This window comes from Chelonia mydas, chromosome 2, assembly GCF_015237465.2.
Source record: "Chelonia mydas isolate rCheMyd1 chromosome 2, rCheMyd1.pri.v2, whole genome shotgun sequence".
Classification (NCBI taxonomy): domain Eukaryota; kingdom Metazoa; phylum Chordata; order Testudines; family Cheloniidae; genus Chelonia; species Chelonia mydas.
Genome location: NC_057850.1, coordinates 72509226 through 72527577, shown reverse-complemented (window position 1 = coordinate 72527577; position 18352 = coordinate 72509226). Strand labels below are relative to the sequence as shown.

Below are 18352 nucleotides of genomic sequence, written 5' to 3'. Positions count from 1 at the left end.
AAAAATCACAGCATTCATTTTATTGCAAAAAGTTAAGTCAAAATTAAAGTTTTATACTTTCAGTTTCACTGGGATAATAGATTAGCATAAAATACATTTGCATTATAAAATTTTCAATTAATTTTATGCTCACGTTTAATACATGACAGGTTTCAGAGTAACAGCCGCATTAGTCTGTATCCGCAAAAAGAAAAGGATGACTTGTGGCACCTTAGAGACTAACAAATTTATTTGAGCATAAGCTTTCATGAGCTACAGCTCACTTCATCGGATGCATTCAGTGGAAAATACAGTGGGGAGATTTATATACACAGAGAACATGAAACAATGGGTGTTACCATACACACTATAACAAGAGAGTGATTAGGTAAGGTGAGCTATTACCAGCAGGAGAGCGGGGGTGGGGGGGAAACCTTTTGAGGTGATAATCAAGGTGGGCCATTTCCAGCAGTTGACAAGAACGTGTGAGGAACGGGGGGGGGTTGGGGGGGGAGGGAATAAACATGGGGAAATAGTTTTACTTTGTGTAATGGCCCATCCACTCCCAGTCTGTATTCAAGCCTAAGTTAATTATATCCAGTTTGCAAATTAATTCCAATTCAGCAGTCTCTCGTTGGAGTCTGTTTCTGAAGTTTTTTTGTTGAAGAATTGCCAGTTTTAGGTCTAAAGAAAAGGAGTACTTGTGGCAATTACACAGACTAACCAATTTCTAGTCTCTAAGGTGCCACAAGTACTCCTTTTCTTTTTGCGAATACAGACTAACATGGCTGTTACTCTGAAACCTTTAGGTCTGTAATCGAGTGACGAAAGAAATTGAAGCGTTCTCTGACTGGTTTTTGAATGTTATAATTCTTGACGTCTGATTTGTGTCCATTTATTCTTTTACGTAGAGACTGTCCAGTTTGGCCAATGTACATGGCAGAGGGGCATTGCTGGCACATGATGGCATATATCACATTGGTAGATGTGCAGGTGACCGAGCCTCTGATAGTGTGGCTGATGTGATTAGGCCCTATGATGGTGTCCCCTGAATAGATATGTGGACACAGTTGGCAACGGGCTTTGTTGCAAGGATAGGTTCCTGGGTTAGTGTTTTTGTTGTGTAGTGTATGGTTGCCGGTGAGTATTTGCTTCAGGTTGGGGGGACTGTCTGGAAGCAAGGACTGGCCTGTCTCCCAAGATCTGTGAGAGTGATGGGTCGTCCTTCAGGATAGGTTGTAGATCCTTGATGATGTGTTGGAGAGGTTTTAATTGGGGGCTGAAGGTGATGGCTGGTGGCGTTCTGTTATTTTTTTTGTTGGGCCTGTCCTGTAGTAGGTAACTTCTGGGTACTCTTCTGGCTCTGTCAAACAGTTTCTTCACTTCAGCAGGTGGGTATTGTAGTTGTAAGAATGCTTGATCGAGATCTTGTAGGTGTTTTGTCTCTGTCTGAGGGGTTGGAGCAAATGCGGTTGTATCACAGAGTTTGGCTGTAGACAATGGATTGTGTGGTGTGGTCTGGATGAAAGCTGGAGGCATGTAGGTAGGCATAATGGTCAGTAGGTTTCCGGTATAGGGTGGTGCTTATGTGAGCATCACTTATTAGCACCATAGTGTCCAGGAAGTGGATCTCTTGTGTGGACTGGTCCAGGCTGAGGTTGATGGTGGTGTAACCCTTCTGCCTGTCAGAGTTGGCAGCAACAAGGGCCGGGTTCAGTATCTAGGGGTTCCATTCCAATAACACAATGCAAAACCGGCTCGAGCCCCAACCCAGTGACCTGGGACAAATATATACCACCCCCGCTGGGTGCCTCCAAGAGGCAATAGTTCCCTTCTCGCAAGCACATAGTCTGAGTGTAGCAAAAAGCCTTTTAATAACAGAGAGAAACAATGTGGCATTATGTTGGGGAAACACCACCAACAGGATTCATAACACAACCCATGAGCAAAAAACCCACCCCAAGCAAATTGGGGCGTGTCCTTTCCCTTTGGTTCTTGAGTCCAGCAATCCAAAATCACCCAAAGTCCCAAAAGTCTCTGTCCCAGAGTTCAAAAGTTCATCTGCAGTGTTTTACCTCCCAACCTCGGTGGAGATTTGGGGGGGGGGGGGTTAAGGGGCACCTTACGTGGTCCAAAGCTGATGGCCCCACCTCTCCATGGGGCTCCGCTCCGCCAGCCGCCCCATGAGCTGCTCTAGGCATCCAACAAACTGCTCTGCTCCACAAGCCGCTCTGCTCGCCGTCCCGCAAACTGCTCCACCATATATCTTCAGGCTCCCCCACTACTTAACACAACACTCAGCTCTTAGTAAGTTTAGCTCTTTTGTGATTTCAGCTTGCAGCAGGGGAGCCTCAGTGCTGGTGCACCATTGCCCCAAAGTGAATTCAGCTTAGCAGCCTGTAACTAGATTCCTAATGGAATCAAAATTAGCTCTGATACTCCACAGTGGAGAGAGGAGGAAGTGCAATTAGCATGTAAGGCCCTCACCAGGGGGCCCATGCCACCAAGTATTAATACCTGTCCCCAGCCTCTCTTGATTCACAGAGTTTTGGAACCCATGTCCCTTGCCTAGCAAGTGCTACTTAGTTGATGGCGAGTCCCTCCATCATAACAAAAGGCCAAGTACAGTTCCAAGCACAGTTCCCATAATTAGGGTAATAACAATTTATTCTTCCTGCCCCAATAACAGAGACACTGGGGATCCCACAGCAGCCAAAGTGACCATTTGGGCAGCTATGGCCTCATTCTAGGTGGGGTGGGTGTGCATATGCAAATGAGATCGGCCCCTGAAGTTCTTTTCCACAACTTGCCACACCTCACCACCAGATGTCAGGGTGGAGCTCATCCTGACTCTGCTTACATCAGGATGGAAATTGTTGAAATCATGGTAGAATTCCTCAAGGACTCCATTACAGACCTAAAAGTGGCAATTCTTCAACAAAAAACTTCAAAAACAGACTCCAACGAGAGACTGCTGAATTGGAATTAATTTGCAAACGGGATACAATTAACTTAGGCTTGAATAAAGACTGGGAGTGGATGTGTCATTACACAAAGTAAAACTATTTCCCCATGTTTATTCCCCCCCTCTCCCCATTCCTCACACGTTCTTGTCAACTGCTGGATATGGCCCACCTTGATTATCACTACAAAAGGTTTCCCCCGCACCCCCACAACCGCTCACCTTACCTGATCACTCTCCTTACAGTGTGTATGGTAATACCCGTTGTTTCATGTTCTCTGTGTATATAAATCTCCCCACTGTATTTTCCACTGAATGCATCTGATGAAGTGAGCTGTAGCTCACGAAAGCTTATGCTCTAATAAATTTGTTAGTCTCTAAGGTGCCCCAAGTACTCCTTTTCTTTTTGCTTAATACACGAACCTCTAGAGAATATGAACAAATAAAAAATCATTTACAAAGGAAGATTTGTTTTCTGCTCCCAAAATAAACATTACATAAATGTCACTCTAGAAAATAAAAGTAAACAGCCGAGCAATCTTCTGGGTCTGATTTGAACAGGTGCAAAACTTAGCCTGATGTGAATTTTTTCAGACTTTTTTTTTTTTTAATTTTAACATGACATTATGTGCAATAAATTGATACATATAGAAACAGGTAGAGAACTGGTGACAGGCAGTTAAGTAATATGTTAAAAAAAATTAATTCTCAAAGAAGCTTGCTATGCATTTAGATTTGAGCAGATATTCAGTAATAGGGAAAACAAAAGAAAAAAGGAGTTTCACAGAAAAACCACTCAATTGTAATTCTGCTGATGGGCTCCTTGATTAATTAATCTAACAGCGAGTAAGAGTCAGTGCAGCAGAATTCCACTGATTCTAATGGGCCTTCCACACCTATGTCCTGATCCTGCAAAGACTTACACATGTGCTTAACCTTATGCATTGGGAGTAACTCTGTTAACTTTGATAGATCTACTCATGGTATGTAAAGTTAAATATGTGCCTAAGGCTTGTTTAGATGGAGAGTTGGTGACAAAAAGCTGGGGTGTAAATTTCCCATCGGGAGTAGATCAAATCATGGTTGTCTTTCTCCCGGAGGATAGAAGCGACTTTGTCTGTATGAAATAAAAGCTGGTCTCTATACTGGAAGGAAAGGTTAAAGGACTAGAGAGAGACCCATGTATTGACCTTGTGTTGCACCAGAGAAAATGAAGACTTTTTGGCTAGAAGTCAGGATTTGTTACTTCAGGCACAGCCTGCTGAAGAATCAGAGAGGGCAGTGCAGGGGGGACTGAAGAAAAAGGAAGGAAGTTGGCAGTATGTGTCCTCTTGAAGAACAAGGAGGAGAACCAATATACCCCCAACACAGATAGAAGTAAGCAACCGCTTTCAGGCTCTCTGCACAGGTACTAGGGAGAATGCCTTGGAAGCGTCATCTGAGGGAAGGGATCAGGAGACCGTGTCAACCAGAAGGCACGGAATGCGTTGTCCTCAGGATGGGGGTTCCACGACCCCCCACTCCCAAGAGGAGGAGAAGGATAGTGGTGGTCAGGGAATCCCTCCTAAGGGGGACAGAGTCATCCATCTGCTGTCCAGACTGGGAATTCTGAGAAGTGTCCTGCTTGCCTGGAGCTAGAATTCATGATGTGACTGAGACTCATCAAGCCCTTGGACCACTACCCCTTCCTACTTATCCATCTGGACACCTACGATACTGCCAAGAATGACCTTGAGTGGATCACTGTAGACTACATGTTACTGGGAAGAAAGATAAAAGAGTTTGGGGTTCAAGTGGTGTCTCATCCATCCTCCTTGTTGAAGGAGAAGATCTGGGCAAGGACCACTAAATCATGGAAGTAAATGTGTGGCGACACAGGTGGTATCGGCAAGAGAGGTTGGCTGCTTCAACAAGAAGCTCATGTTCCAGGAAAGGGGATTACTGTGCTGGCATGGGCTCCATCAATCAAATACTGGGAAGAGCATCTTTGGACATAGTCTGGCTAATCTGATAAGGAGAGTTTAAACTAGGTCCTATGAGGGATGGTGACAAAAATCCAGCCAATGCACATCTCGGTTCAACTAATGAAGTCAAGGGGAAGAGGCTAATTTCTGGAGAAGGGACTAGAAAACACAACTGCATTAAAAAGGCCAGAAGAAAAGCAATAGGGCAGTCTGCAAAATATCTTCAATGCCTATATACAAATGCAATGAGTATGGGGAACAAGCAGGGTGGACTGGAAGTCATGGTATATGAAGAAAATGACTGAATTGGTATTGCAGAGACTTAGTGGGACAACTCCCATGATTGGAGTACCAGCACTGAGGTACCAGCATGGAGACTGTTCCGAAAGGATAGGTATGGGGAAAAAAAGGAGGAGGCGTTGTGCTGTATGTCAAGAATGTGTACGCTTGGTCCGAGGCCCAAGAGGAAGTGAGTGGCAGACCTACTGAGAGCCTCTAGATGCAGATAAAAAAGAGAAAGAACAGTAGCGATGTTAGCGTGGGGGTCTATTATAGACCAACAAATCAGGAACAGGAAGTGGATGAGTCATTCTACAAGCAGATAACAGGGTTAGCTAACACACATGAGCTTGTATTAATGGGGAATTTTAACTTCTCTGATATCTGTTGGAAGATGATTACAGCAAAACATAATATGTCCTGCAAATTCTTAGCATGTGTAGGGGGCAACTTTCTGATTCAGAAAGTTGAGGAAACAACTAAGGAGTCATCCATTTTTGATCTGGTCTTGACCAACTGTAAGGCCTGAGGCCTTTTTCTGCAGCCACATTAGGACACCGGCAGATATGAGCCAAGAAGCAGAAAGTCACATCCTCACATTCCACCTCAATTACATTAAAACAATTACATATCAGACTGTTAAGAAGGCACTCCTGTATTAATAGTACCCACCCACCACCAGATAAAGAAACAGAGCTTAAGATGTTTAAAGAAAACTTTCTTTGGTAGCATTCTGTTTGGCAAGGAATCACTTATCAACAGTTGTGGGTGTGAAATCTCTACTTCTTTATTGTTTTGCCTTTATGGTCCCTACTTCTCTATTTTTTTTATCTGTATGGTCTCTTTTTGGTTCTTTGATTATTACTGTCTGTTGCATAACTAATTTTGCAAGATTTAAATCAACTAAGGTGGTGCGGTATGATTGGGTAAAGAATTGTTTCGCAATATGTTAGGATTGGTCAAAGAATTATTTTGTAATACTTTAGTAAAATGATTGGTTAAGGTACAGCTAAGAAGGACTCAAGTTTCACTATATAAACTTGGGTCCAAAAGGAAGTTCTTTGGAACCTAACTCCCAGGATACAGCCCCAAGATCAGAACTGCCAGACCTCAACACCCTGCCAACTATATTATGCAGAAACTGGAGTCCCCGGATGACCTGATCCTGACTGGCCATCAGGAAAAGTTCGTCTGCCTTATTAGGAGCGGTGAGCACTGTATGCTTAGTGCGTGCATTCTGGTTTGGTAACTGTTAATAAATAGAAGTTAAGGATATTACTGTGTAAGGCTCTTTCACTGATAAAAGGCCCCGCAGAAGAGTACGCCCTGAGCCCTAGGAACGGAGTAAGGGGAGTACTTAAATGAACCAGATTACGACCTGAGCCCTCAGAATTGGGTCTGGGTGGCCCTGAGCCCTACGAATGGGGTAAGGGTGTGTACCTTTCACCCAGAGCCCTAGGATCTGAGAAAGGGTGGAGGGTGCCTGTGTTATTACAAAATTAACTGTGTTATGCCTTCAGCCCTATGAAATGGGTAAAGGTGTGTGCCCTAGAATGTGCAGGTAACACAACAGGGATAAATTAATTGAGAATGTGAAGGTGGTTGGGAACTTGGGAGGAAGTGATCATGATCTGATCCTATGGAAAGGAGGACATGAGAACAGCAAAACAAGGAACTTAGACTTCAGAAAGGCGGATTCAACCAACCAATAGTAGGCAAAGTCCCATGGAAAAGCCAAATAGGAAGAAAAGGAGTCGAGGGGGGCTCGCAGTTCCTAAAAAGATGTAATACTAGAGGATCAACATTAAGCTACTCTGATGCAAGGGAAAGATAAGAAGAGCTACCTAAAAACCAAAAGGGATACATACAGGAAATGGAAGGAGAGGCACGTCACCAAGGAAGTATACATGGGAATAGCGTGAGGATGTAGGGACAAAATCAGGAAAGCCAAGGCAAAGAATGAGTTACAGCTGGCAAGAAAAGTTAAAGACAACAAGAAGGGGTTCTTCAAACATGTCAGACCAAATAGAAAGATCAAGGATAGTGTGGGTCCGCTGCTCAATGGAGACGGTGTGCCAGTAACAGAAGATGATACGAAGGCAGAGCTGCACAATGCCTACTTTTCTTCAGTCTTCACACAAAAAATAACATGACCGGACGACTAGCGAAGTTACCATAGACAATAAAGAGGAAGGGATGCAGATCGGGATAAGTAAAGAACACATCAGCAATCTTCTGATTAATTTGAATGAATTCAAGTCAGCAGGGCCTGATGCTATTCACCCAGGCTGCAGAAGGAATTAGCTGAAGAACTCTCGGAGCCACTGGCAATAATATTTGCAAACTCATGGATGACAGACGAGGTCCTAGAAGACTGGAGAAGGACTAACATCTTTTAAAAGGGGGGAAAGGAGGAGCTGAGGAACTACAGACCAATCAGCCTGACCTTGATGCCTGGGAAGCTATTAGAGCAATGTATAAAACATTCAGTTTGTGACTACCTGGAGGATGAAGGGGTAAATCACAAGCGGACAGCATGGATTTACTAAGAACAAATCATGCCGAACCAGCTTGATTTCCTTCTTTGACAGGGTATCTGGTTTGATGGATAGGGGGAATGTGGTGGACATAATATATCTGGACTTCAGCAAGGCTTTTGAAACAGTCCCACATGGCATTCTGATAACTAAGCTGGAAAAGATTTCAGAGTAACAGCCGTGTTAGTCTGTATTCGCAAAAAGAAAAGGAGTACTTGTGGCACCTTAGAGACTAACCAATTTATTTGAGCATGAGCTTTCGTGAGCTACAGCTCACTTCATCGGATGCATACTGTGGAAGCTGCAGAAGACATTATATACACACAGAGACCATGGTATATAATGTCTTCTGCAGCTTCCACAGTATGCATCCGATGAAGTGAGCTGTAGCTCACGAAAGCTCATGCTCAAATAAATTGGTTAGTCTCTAAGGTGCCACAAGTACTCCTTTTCTTTAAGCTGGAAAAATGTGGGCTTTGCGGAACTACCATTAAGTGGATACATAATTGGTTAAACAACCACAAAGAGTGACCATTAATGGAATTATATCAGACTGGTGGGAACTCTCAAGTGGGGTTCCACAGGGATCTGTTATGGGTTCAGTGTTTTTCAACATCTTTATTAATGACTTGGATGTAGGAATAGAGAGCGTACTGATCAAATTTGCAGATGATACAAAGCTAGGTGGGGTTGTCAACACTTTGGAGGACAGAGCTAAAATTCAGAGGGATGAATAGGAGTTGTTAAATAGGAGAACTGGGCTATAGACAAGAAAATGAAATTCAACGAAGACAAATATAAGGTGTTACACTTAGGGAAGAAAAACCAAATGTGCAAATACAGAATGGGTGATAACTGGCTTGGAAGCAGCACTGCTGAAAAGGATCTGGGAGTTGTGGTGAATCACCACCTCAACATGAGTAAGCAATGTGATGCTGTTGCAATAAAAGCAAATGCAATTTTAGATTACCTTAACACAGGCACAACATGCAAGTCATGGGAGGTGATAGTACCACTCTACTCAGCACTGGTTAGGCCTCAGCTGGAGTACTGTGTCTAATTTTGTCATCAATGTATAGAAAGGATGTGGAGAAACTGGAAAGGATCCAGAGGTGAGCAACAAAGATGATCAAAAGGATGGAATGCAAGTTATACGGGCAAAGGCTGAACGAACTGGGTATGTTTAGTTTGGAAAAGAGGAGATTAAGAGGGGACATGACAGAGGTTTTCAAATACTTGAAAGGCTGTCATAAAAAAGATGGAGAAAAGTTGTTCTCTCTTGTGATAGAGGGCGGGACAAGAGGCAATGGGTTCAAACTACAGCATAACAGATTTAGATTAAATCTCAGGAAAAACTTCCTAACTGTAAGAACAGTAGGACAATGGAACAGACTGCCTAGGGAGGTTGTGGAAGTACCTTCACTAGAAGTTTTCAAAAAGAGGCTGGACAGCCATCTGTTTTGGATGGTTTAGATAACAAATCCTGCATCTGGCAGGGGGTTAGACTACTAGATGATGCTTGTGGTCCCTTCTAACCCTATGATTCTTTGAAAGCGCACTAGGGAACTGTTAGTGCACAGTAGTGGAGTCCACACAGTCAGTTAGTGTGCATCAGCCTGGGGCACTGTAAATTTACACCCCAGCTTGCCGTGCATGAGCTCTCCATCTAGACAAACGTACAGTTTGCAGAATAGAGGCTGTACAGGACCCTGCTGGGGCGTGCCTCTCAATGTAGTAAATCAACCCTTAACATTAATTCTATTTTAATACTTAGCAGAGTTGAGAAAAATATTTGGAGAAAATGACTTTCCAACAAAATTTGACTGCTTACAGGTTTTCTTTTGAAGCCATTCTACAAAATGTCAAAGCTTTCCATGCAATTACACATAAAAATATTCTTGATGTTCACATGAATTTGAAAACGTGATATTCACTTGGATTAATTTCAAGCTGTGTAAATTGATTGTGATTGGTCACACACTGGTTCAGCAGAGCCCAGTCTATAAACAGGTGGTTTGTTTGTTTTTGTTTTTTAACTGGTATAACTATTTGGGTTAGGAGTGTGATTTTCTTTTTATCTGAAATAGCTATCCAAGTACAACTCTTAACGTTGGAATAGAAATGCCACTACCATCTTTTCAGTGAATACATGCTATCTAGGCTTTTCTGGTGGTCCACTGCTCAGACTGAGAGGCTCCCTCTCACAACTGATGTTTATTTTCTTCCTTTTATTTTTAGCTTTGTTTCCTCTCTTCAATTGGCAGTAGTGAGTGAGAAGTAGGGACACAGCCTATCCACCTAAATCACTCCAGTTATTACCAACATTTGTAATTTATCTGGTGCAACTTAACCTACCATTTTATTAAAGAAAATTTCCCATAGTGCTTCAGATAAGCATAAAGTCTCTGGGACTGCACACAGTAGCAGTGCTACACCTGTCAATAAGAAGCAATAAATTCTTTGCTACCACTTCACACCAGCTGCTGGAGCTGGCTTAGAGCCACAGCAGGGTCGTGGTTAGAGCTAGTCCAAATTTTTTCATAATCTCTTTTTCAATTATAATTTTTTGACCAGAATGTAACTTATTTTGATCAAAATTTCCCATTTTGTCATCCAAAAACCGGAAACCAATAAGTTTTTCAGTATAAATTGATGGGGCGGCATCTTTTAAAAAGTTAACTTTTCAGTAACATTTTTCAACAATTTTTAATAGCTTTTTTTAAAAAACTTTTTTTTAATCAAACATCTCTAGTGTTTTTTCCACAAGAAATTACAAATAAATGGAAAATTTTAAATCTATAGAAATTTCCTGTGAAAAGTAACTGGCATTTTTAAACCAGCTCTAACCACGGCCCTTCCTTCACGTCACTCCTTATGGGGTTTCTAATACTGTTTACATGAATCCTTGTGCACTGGGACCAAAACTGTGTCATGCACCAGTGTAATGTAAAGAGGCTCCTCTTCTGGCTGCCTTTTTGACTCTGCATAAGACTAAGAGCTTGTGTTTATTGGAGAAACAAACACCATTAAGGCAGCACCCTTCTTGATACTGGATGGTTTTAATTAACAAAAAAATTAAGGACTTGATCAGTTGGTCTCCATGTCCACTGAAGGTAGCACAAGAACTAATGGACTTAATCTACAGCAAGGGAGATTTAGGGTTAGATATTAGGAAACACTTTCTAACTATAAGGGTAGTTAATGTCTGTAACAGGCATCCAAGGAAGGCTGTGAAATCCCCATTGTTTGAGGTTTTTATGAACAGGTTGGAAAGAATGGTCTAGATTTACGTGATCCTGCCTCAGAGTAGGGGGGCTGGACTTGATGACTTCTCAAGATCCCTTCCAGTCCTACATTTCTATGATTCTATAAATGTAGATGTATTTGATCACCTATCCTTCAGAAATTTTACATCTAATTTTCAAGTTTATGTATCATGGCCTCCTTTGAATGTCTAGCTCTAAGCAAAGCTAATCGGAACACCAATTACAACAAAAACACTGTAATTACATTACTAATTCTGATGAGTCCTGCAGTGGCAAATAAAAGTGATCTGCATAACTTACAAGAATTTCTCTGTCTCATGACGTTTTCATGATGAACCACAGCTATTTTCTTTTCCAGTTAAGATAGAGGCAAGTACAGAGGATAATCTGCTGCTTCACAGAATGAAGCTGAGTCATCATCATCATCCTGTGAACTGCACAATGAGGGTTAAGTTTTCATTGAGCTTACACAACTGCTGCTATCATATAATATGCTGTACTTCCTGCACACTATGCTGAAAATGTGGCCCTGAGTGACTGGCTACCATCAATTTAAAAATAGGATCGCCAGTTTTGGTTGGACGTATTCCTGGAGGTTTCATCATATGACATAAACTTTAATTAAAGATTAATCTTTAATTTCTGGGGACTCTAGGACAATCCTGGAGGCTTCGCAACCCTATTTAAAAAGGAGGCACGTTGGTAAGGGGGACTGGCTCATCTCAGTGCTTGAAGTAGTGGTGTAATAGTGTAACTCTGTCACTGAATGAAGTTAGAGTCCTCTTCTTCTGTGCTGCTGGAGGTAATAATGATGTGCATGCTTTAAACAGAATCTTTCATCTAAGGTTCCAAAGTGATTTACAAATATGGATAAGTATTGCCTCCACTTTACACATGGGAAAATTGAAGCATAAAGAGATGAAGAGCCTGGTTCTACTACCCTTATTTGCCTTGTGTACCACCTTAATCTGTGAGAAATGGCTTCTACTACAATGGGGTTTAGTACAATAAGGTACTACTAAAGTATTCTGGAGGTCCTGGTGATGTCAAGGAATTATGACGTGATTGGAATAACAGAGACTTGGTGGGATAACTCACATGACTGGAGTACTGTCATGGATGGTTATAAACTGTTCAGGAAGGACAGGCAGGGCAGAAAAGGTGGGGGAGTAGCACTGTATGTAAGGGAGCAGTATGACTGCTCAGAGCTCCGGTACGAAACTGCAGAAAAACCTGAGTGTCTCTGGATTAAGTTTAGAAGTGTGAGAACAAGAGTGATGTAGTGGTGGGAGTCTGCTATAGACCACCGGACCAGGGGGATGAGCTGGATGAGGCTTTCTTTCGGCAACTCGCAGAAGTTACTAGATCGCACGCCCTGGTTCTCATGGGTGACTTTAATTTTCCTGATATCTGCTGGGAGAGCAATATAGCGGTGCATAGACAATCCAGGAAGTTTTTGGAAAACGCAGGGGACAATTTCCTGGTGCAAGTGCTAGAGGAGCCAACTAGGGGGGGAGCTTTTCTTGACCTGCTGCTCACAAACCGGGAAGAATTAGTGGGGGAAGCAAAAGTGGATGGTAATTTGGGAGGCAGTGACCATGAGTTGGTTGAGTTCAGGATCCTGACACAGGGAAGAAAGGTAAGCAGCAGGATACGGACCCTGGACTTCAGGAAAGCAGACTTCGACTCCCTCAGGGAACGGATGGGTAGGATCCCCTGGGGGACTAACATGAAGGGGAAAGGAGTCCAGGAGAGCTGGCTGTATTTCAAGGAATCCCTGTTGAGGTTACAGGGACAAACCATCCCGATGTGTCGAAAGAATAGTAAATATGGCAGGCGACCAGCTTGGCTTAACGGTGAAATCCTAGCGGATCTTAAACATAAAAAAGAAGCTTACAAGAAATGGAAGGTTGGACATATGACCAGGGAAGAGTATAAAAATATTGCTCGGGCATGTAGGAATGAAATCAGGAGGGCCAAATCGCACCTGGAGCTGCAGCTAGCAAGAGATGTCAAGAGTAACAAGAAAGGTTTCTTCAGGTATGTTGGCAACAAGAAGAAAGCCAAGGAAAGTGTGGGCCCCTTACTGAGTGAGGGAGGCAACCTAGTGACAGAGGATGTGGAAAAAGCTAATGTACTCAATGCTTTTTTTGCCTCTGTCTTCACTAACAAGGTCAGCTCCCAGACTGCTGCACTGGGCATCACAGCATGGGGAGTAGATGGCAGCCCTCTGTGGAGAAAGAGGTGGTTAGGGACTATTTAGAAAAGCTGGACGTGCACAAGTCCATGGGGCCGGATGAGTTGCATCCGAGAGTGCTAAAGGAATTGGCGGCTCTGATTGCAGAGCCATTGGCCATTATCTTTGAAAATTCGTGGCGAACGGGGGAAGTCCCGGATGACTGGAAAAAGGCTAACGTAGTGCCAATCTTTAAAAAAGGGAAGAAGGAGGATCCTGGGAACTACAGGCCAGTCAGCCTCACCTCAGTCCCTGGAAAAATCATGGAGCAGGTCCTCAAAGAATCAATCCTGAAGCACTTACATGAGAGGAAAGTGATCAGGAACAGTCAGCATGGATTCACCAAGGGAAGGTCATGCCTGACTAATCTAATCACCTTCTATGATGAGATTACTGGTTCTGTGGATGAAGGGAAAGCAGTGGGTGTATTGTTTCTTGACTTTAGCAAAGCTTTTGACACGGTCTCCCACAGTATTCTTGTCAGCAAGTTAAAGAAGTATGGGCTGGATGAATGCACTATAAGGTGGGTAGAAAGTTGGCTAGATTGTCGGGCTCAACGGGTAGCGATCAATGGCTCCATGTCTAGTTGGCAGCCGGTGTCAGGTGGAGTGCCCCAGGGGTCGGTCCTGCGGCCGGTTTTGTTCAATATCTTCATAAATGATCTGGAGGATGGTGTGGATTGCACTCTCAGCAAATTTGCGGATGATACTAAACTAGGAGAAGTGGTAGATACGCTGGAGGATAGGGATAGGATACAGAGGGACCTAGACAAATTAGAGGATTGGGCCAAAAGAAATCTGATGAGGTTCAATAAGGATAAGTGCAGGGTCCTGCACTTAGGACGGAAGAACCCAATGCACCGCTACAGACTAGGGACCGAATGGCTAGGCAGCAGTTCTGCGGAAAAGGACCTAGGGGTGACAGTGGACAAGAAGCTGGATATGAGTCAGCAGTGTGCCTTTGTTGCCAAGAAGGCCAATGGAATTTTGGGATGTATAAGTAGGGGCATAGCGAGCAGATCGAGGGACGTGATCATCCCCCTCTATTCAACATTGGTGAGGCCTCATCTGGAGTACTGTGTCCAGTTTTGGGCCCCACACTACAAGAAGGATGTGGATAAATTGGAGAGAGTCCAGCGAAGGGCAACAAAAATGATTAGGGGTCTGGAACACATGACTTATGAGGAGAGGCTGAGGGAACTGGGATTGTTTAGTCTGCAGAAGAGAAGAATGAGGGGGGATTTGATAGCTGCTTTCAACTACCTGAGAGATGGTTCCAGAGAGGATGGTTCTAGACTATTCTCAGTGGTAGAAGAGGACAGGACAAGGAGTAATGGTCTCAAGTTGCAGTGGGGGAGGTTTAGGTTGGATATTAGGAAAAACTTTTTCACTAGGAGGGTGGTGAAACACTGGAATGCATTACCTAGGGAGGTGGTGGAATCTCCTTCCTTGGAAGTTTTTAAGGTCAAGCTTGACAAAGCCCTGGCTGGGATGATTTAGTTGGGGATTGGTCCTGCTTTGAGCAGGGGGTTGGACTAGATGACCTCCTGAGGTCCCTTCCAACCCTGATATTCTATGATTCTATGATTCTATTGTAGGGAGTATGATGGCAGAATTGGGCCTTAAATAACTTCAATAAATTTAACCCAGTGAATTAGTGGCAGAGCCAATAACAGGAACTGGATCAGCAGGGCTGTCCCTAGCTATTCTGGGGCTCTATGCTGCCCCCCCATGGGGGGGCACCCCCCAAGCCTCTGCGGGGGGGCTGGCCCCAGGCCTCTGCGGGGGGGCGGGGCTGGCTTGCAGGGCAGGGGAAACCACCTCCCAACACTCACCAGCGGCGCAGCTGGGGCTGGGTCACTGCACTTCCTGCCACCAGTGAGTGCAGCGCCTCGGCCATCCTGCAGAGCTCAGGGGAGAGGGGGCGGGGCCAGAAAGAGGCGGGGCTGGGGCAGGGAAGGGGTGGAGCAGGGGTAGGGGCCCTGGGGAAGAGCTGGAGCAGCATGCAGCTGCGCAGGACACCAGGAAATTTGGCGCCCCAAATTTCCTGGTGCCCTACGCAGCTGAGTACTTTGCGTATGGGTAAGGACGGCCCTGTGGATCAGACTCCCCCTTCTCTAGCTTCAGTCAGTGCATAATGAGCGTTACTTCAATGCCAAGCACTAGTTGCTGGAGTAAGGACACCTTGGGTGTGAGCCACAAAGATACTTGGGTCCTATTTTTAGACATAACTATGATCCACAAAGCTCTGCTCAGCTGCTGCCTAACCCTGTAGGCACCTAAACTCACTCATTGTCCGTGGTTTTGCCTCTGAATGTGCTGAGAGGCAGCCTATGGGATAGCGACCCACAGGAGAGTTCACACAAAACGGCTGTGGTGGGAGAGGAGAGGGTACTCACCCAGAATGTGGGAGACCCCTGGTCCAAGTCCCCCTTCCTCCTGAGGGAGAGAAGGGAGTTGAACAGGAATTAGCCATCTCTCAGGGGAGTGTCCTAACCATTGGGCTATGGCGTAGTCTGATATGAGGCTCCATCAGTCTCTCCTATTGAAGTTGTTCCCCTTTAATTGAATAATTAAATATTAACTGGGCCAGTGACAGAGTCAGAATGATTCTCTAGCCTAGTGGTTAAGGCACTCACCTGAGAGGTGGCTGATCCCTGTTCAAATGGTGAGTACCCTGTCCACAGGGCTAAAGGTTATAAGGGAGGTCCTCTTCCTCCTCTTTTCTGTTGTTTCAGGCCCTGCACACAATTTAGTCAGCTGAACACCTATCTCCCCTAGTTTGTGGCTCACATGCAAAGACAGGTGCCTTCCTGCAGCCCAGACTTAGATGCCTATCTCCATAAGAAGGGCAGGGCTTACCACACACCTTTCATAGAATATCAGGGTTGGAAGGGACCTCAGGAGATCATCTAGTCCAATACCCTGCTCAGATCAGGACCAATCCCTAATTTTTGCCCCAGATCCCTACATGGCCCCCTCAAGGACTGAACTCACAACCCTGGGTTTAGCAGGCCAATGCTCAAACCACTGAGCTATCCCTCCCCCCTTTTCTTGTCAACGTCTCCCATTGGCTAGCTCAGACAGCTCCCCCGCCAGGATGCTGGCTTTGTGGATCATACTGTAAGGAGCCTCTCTTCCCCCATTCCTTGTCTAGATGCCTAGGCTTTGTCGACCACAGTGTTGCTCCTATAATTTTTCTCGATGGTCAAAAGTTAGGTACCACGACACTCAGTGTTAGAATGCCTAAGTACCTTCGTGGATCTGGGCCCTATATATAGTGCTTGCCTTAATATTTTCTCCACCTCTTCATGTAATTAACAGATATTTAAGTTTATTTGCTTACCACTCTGACTGTGAGTGAGTCGTTACGGAAGTTACTAGAAATGAGGTATAAAAACAAATACAGTGGTTTGTGAAATAAGTCGATGGAAAATGGAAATAAGAGTAGTCTGCATTTTGTTAGTGCCTTTCGCCTGAGTTCATCAAAGCTCTTCACAAGCACCATTGAATTAAGCCTCACAGCACAACCATGAGATAAGGAAGTTTTATCTTTATTTTACAGATGGGAAAACTGAGGCATAGAGCGGTGACTTCCCCAAGGTCACATGGGAAGTTGGTAGCAGAGCCAGAAGTACCACCCATATCAGCTGGTTCCCAGTCCTGTGCTTTCCTCCCTAATAGCGCCTCATGAATAGGGGATAGCTCTCTGAATTTTCAACACTGGATCCATGATGAACTGTGAGTATTCGTATTAATAATTTGATCTTTAATAATTGATTGTCTTCACCCAGCTGTACCTGCCATGCAGAATGAACCTTTATGGGAAGTCCCAAAGTGTGATCGCAGTACAAATGGTCATCAAGATCCTGCCTAGGATCTGGTTTCTGAAAGAGCTCCACCTGGAGGCTGGTTAATAAGCCACCAGAAGAAGATAACTGAGACTGGGGAAATCAATCCAGGAGGATGAATTCTAAAGAAAGGTACTTGACTTTGAACTTTTGCATGGGTAAAATCACTTGGGAACACCATATGATCATTGTGCAAATACTGTCATTTATATCCCTGCATTTTATGTAAGGTTTGATGGAACAGTGGAAGTGAGGGCACTGGGGGGCTTAGAGTAATGATTATGGCATTTTAATAAATGCCATATGCGTTAATTCATACAGTGCATCAGAGTCTGTGCTGGTGAAGTAACTGCTATGCTTACCATTTCACTAAAACTAATGTTATCTAAATGTCACAAATCAAATCTAGCTAAATTACATTCTCATTTATGTCATCTGATTTTTATACTTGCTGCAGGCATATTTTTCTGATAAGGTAATGAAACTATAACACTGATGATTTGTTTGAGCATGCCCCTTCCCTTCAAATGCACAAATATTTCTGCAGTACTTCTAGGATTATGCTATTTCTTGTTCAATTTCTTGGCCAAGTTCATTTGCCCTGAGCAATATTTTTCTCTTTTCTTTAATACTTAACAGTAACATAGTTTTAAAAACAAGAATCGTAAATACTTACCACTTGGCTTAGATCATATCCCCAAGGAAGAAAGAGAACTCCTGTGTTATATTTTTCCCAATGTGAAAACATAAAGTTAAGCAAGACAATGCTTAAAGATATATACATTGCGTGTACAGAAATCCCAGTCTTTCCATTATCATGTGAGCAGATAGAAAAATAAGAGGATGAAGAGGGAGGTAGCCCAGCTATCTAGCCCATGGTCAAATAACTCCCCCAAAGGGCTACTGGACTGAGTCCTTCGAACATGCTTCCCATCTATAGAGTCTAGAAAGGTCGGGGGAGGGGAGAAAAATAAAAGAAATATAATTTTGTTAGATAGATTTCATGCTACAGTATGTAATAACATGGGGGAAATGTATTCATAGACCAAGAACAAATGGAGTTCTGCTCCACCAAAACTTTAGTCCTGTCCATAAAACATTGACTTCTGCTCTCATCGAAATATTTTTCTGTTACAACTTTTCTTCCTCACAAGCTTTGCAAATAGACACTTGCATTCATTACCCTGTCTCCCAATGGCCTCCCTGATAATCTGTCAAAGCACAGTAGACCCAAGTCCTGCAGGAAAACATTCCTAACAGAGGGGAATAAATAACCCTA

The 18352-nt window shown here is 43.8% G+C and overlaps 1 pseudogene; it reads right to left on the bottom strand.

The window, feature by feature from the left end:
- The window catches only part of LOC102937793, a 63906-nt pseudogene that overhangs the window by 30977 nt on the left and 14577 nt on the right, over nt 1-18352 (bottom strand).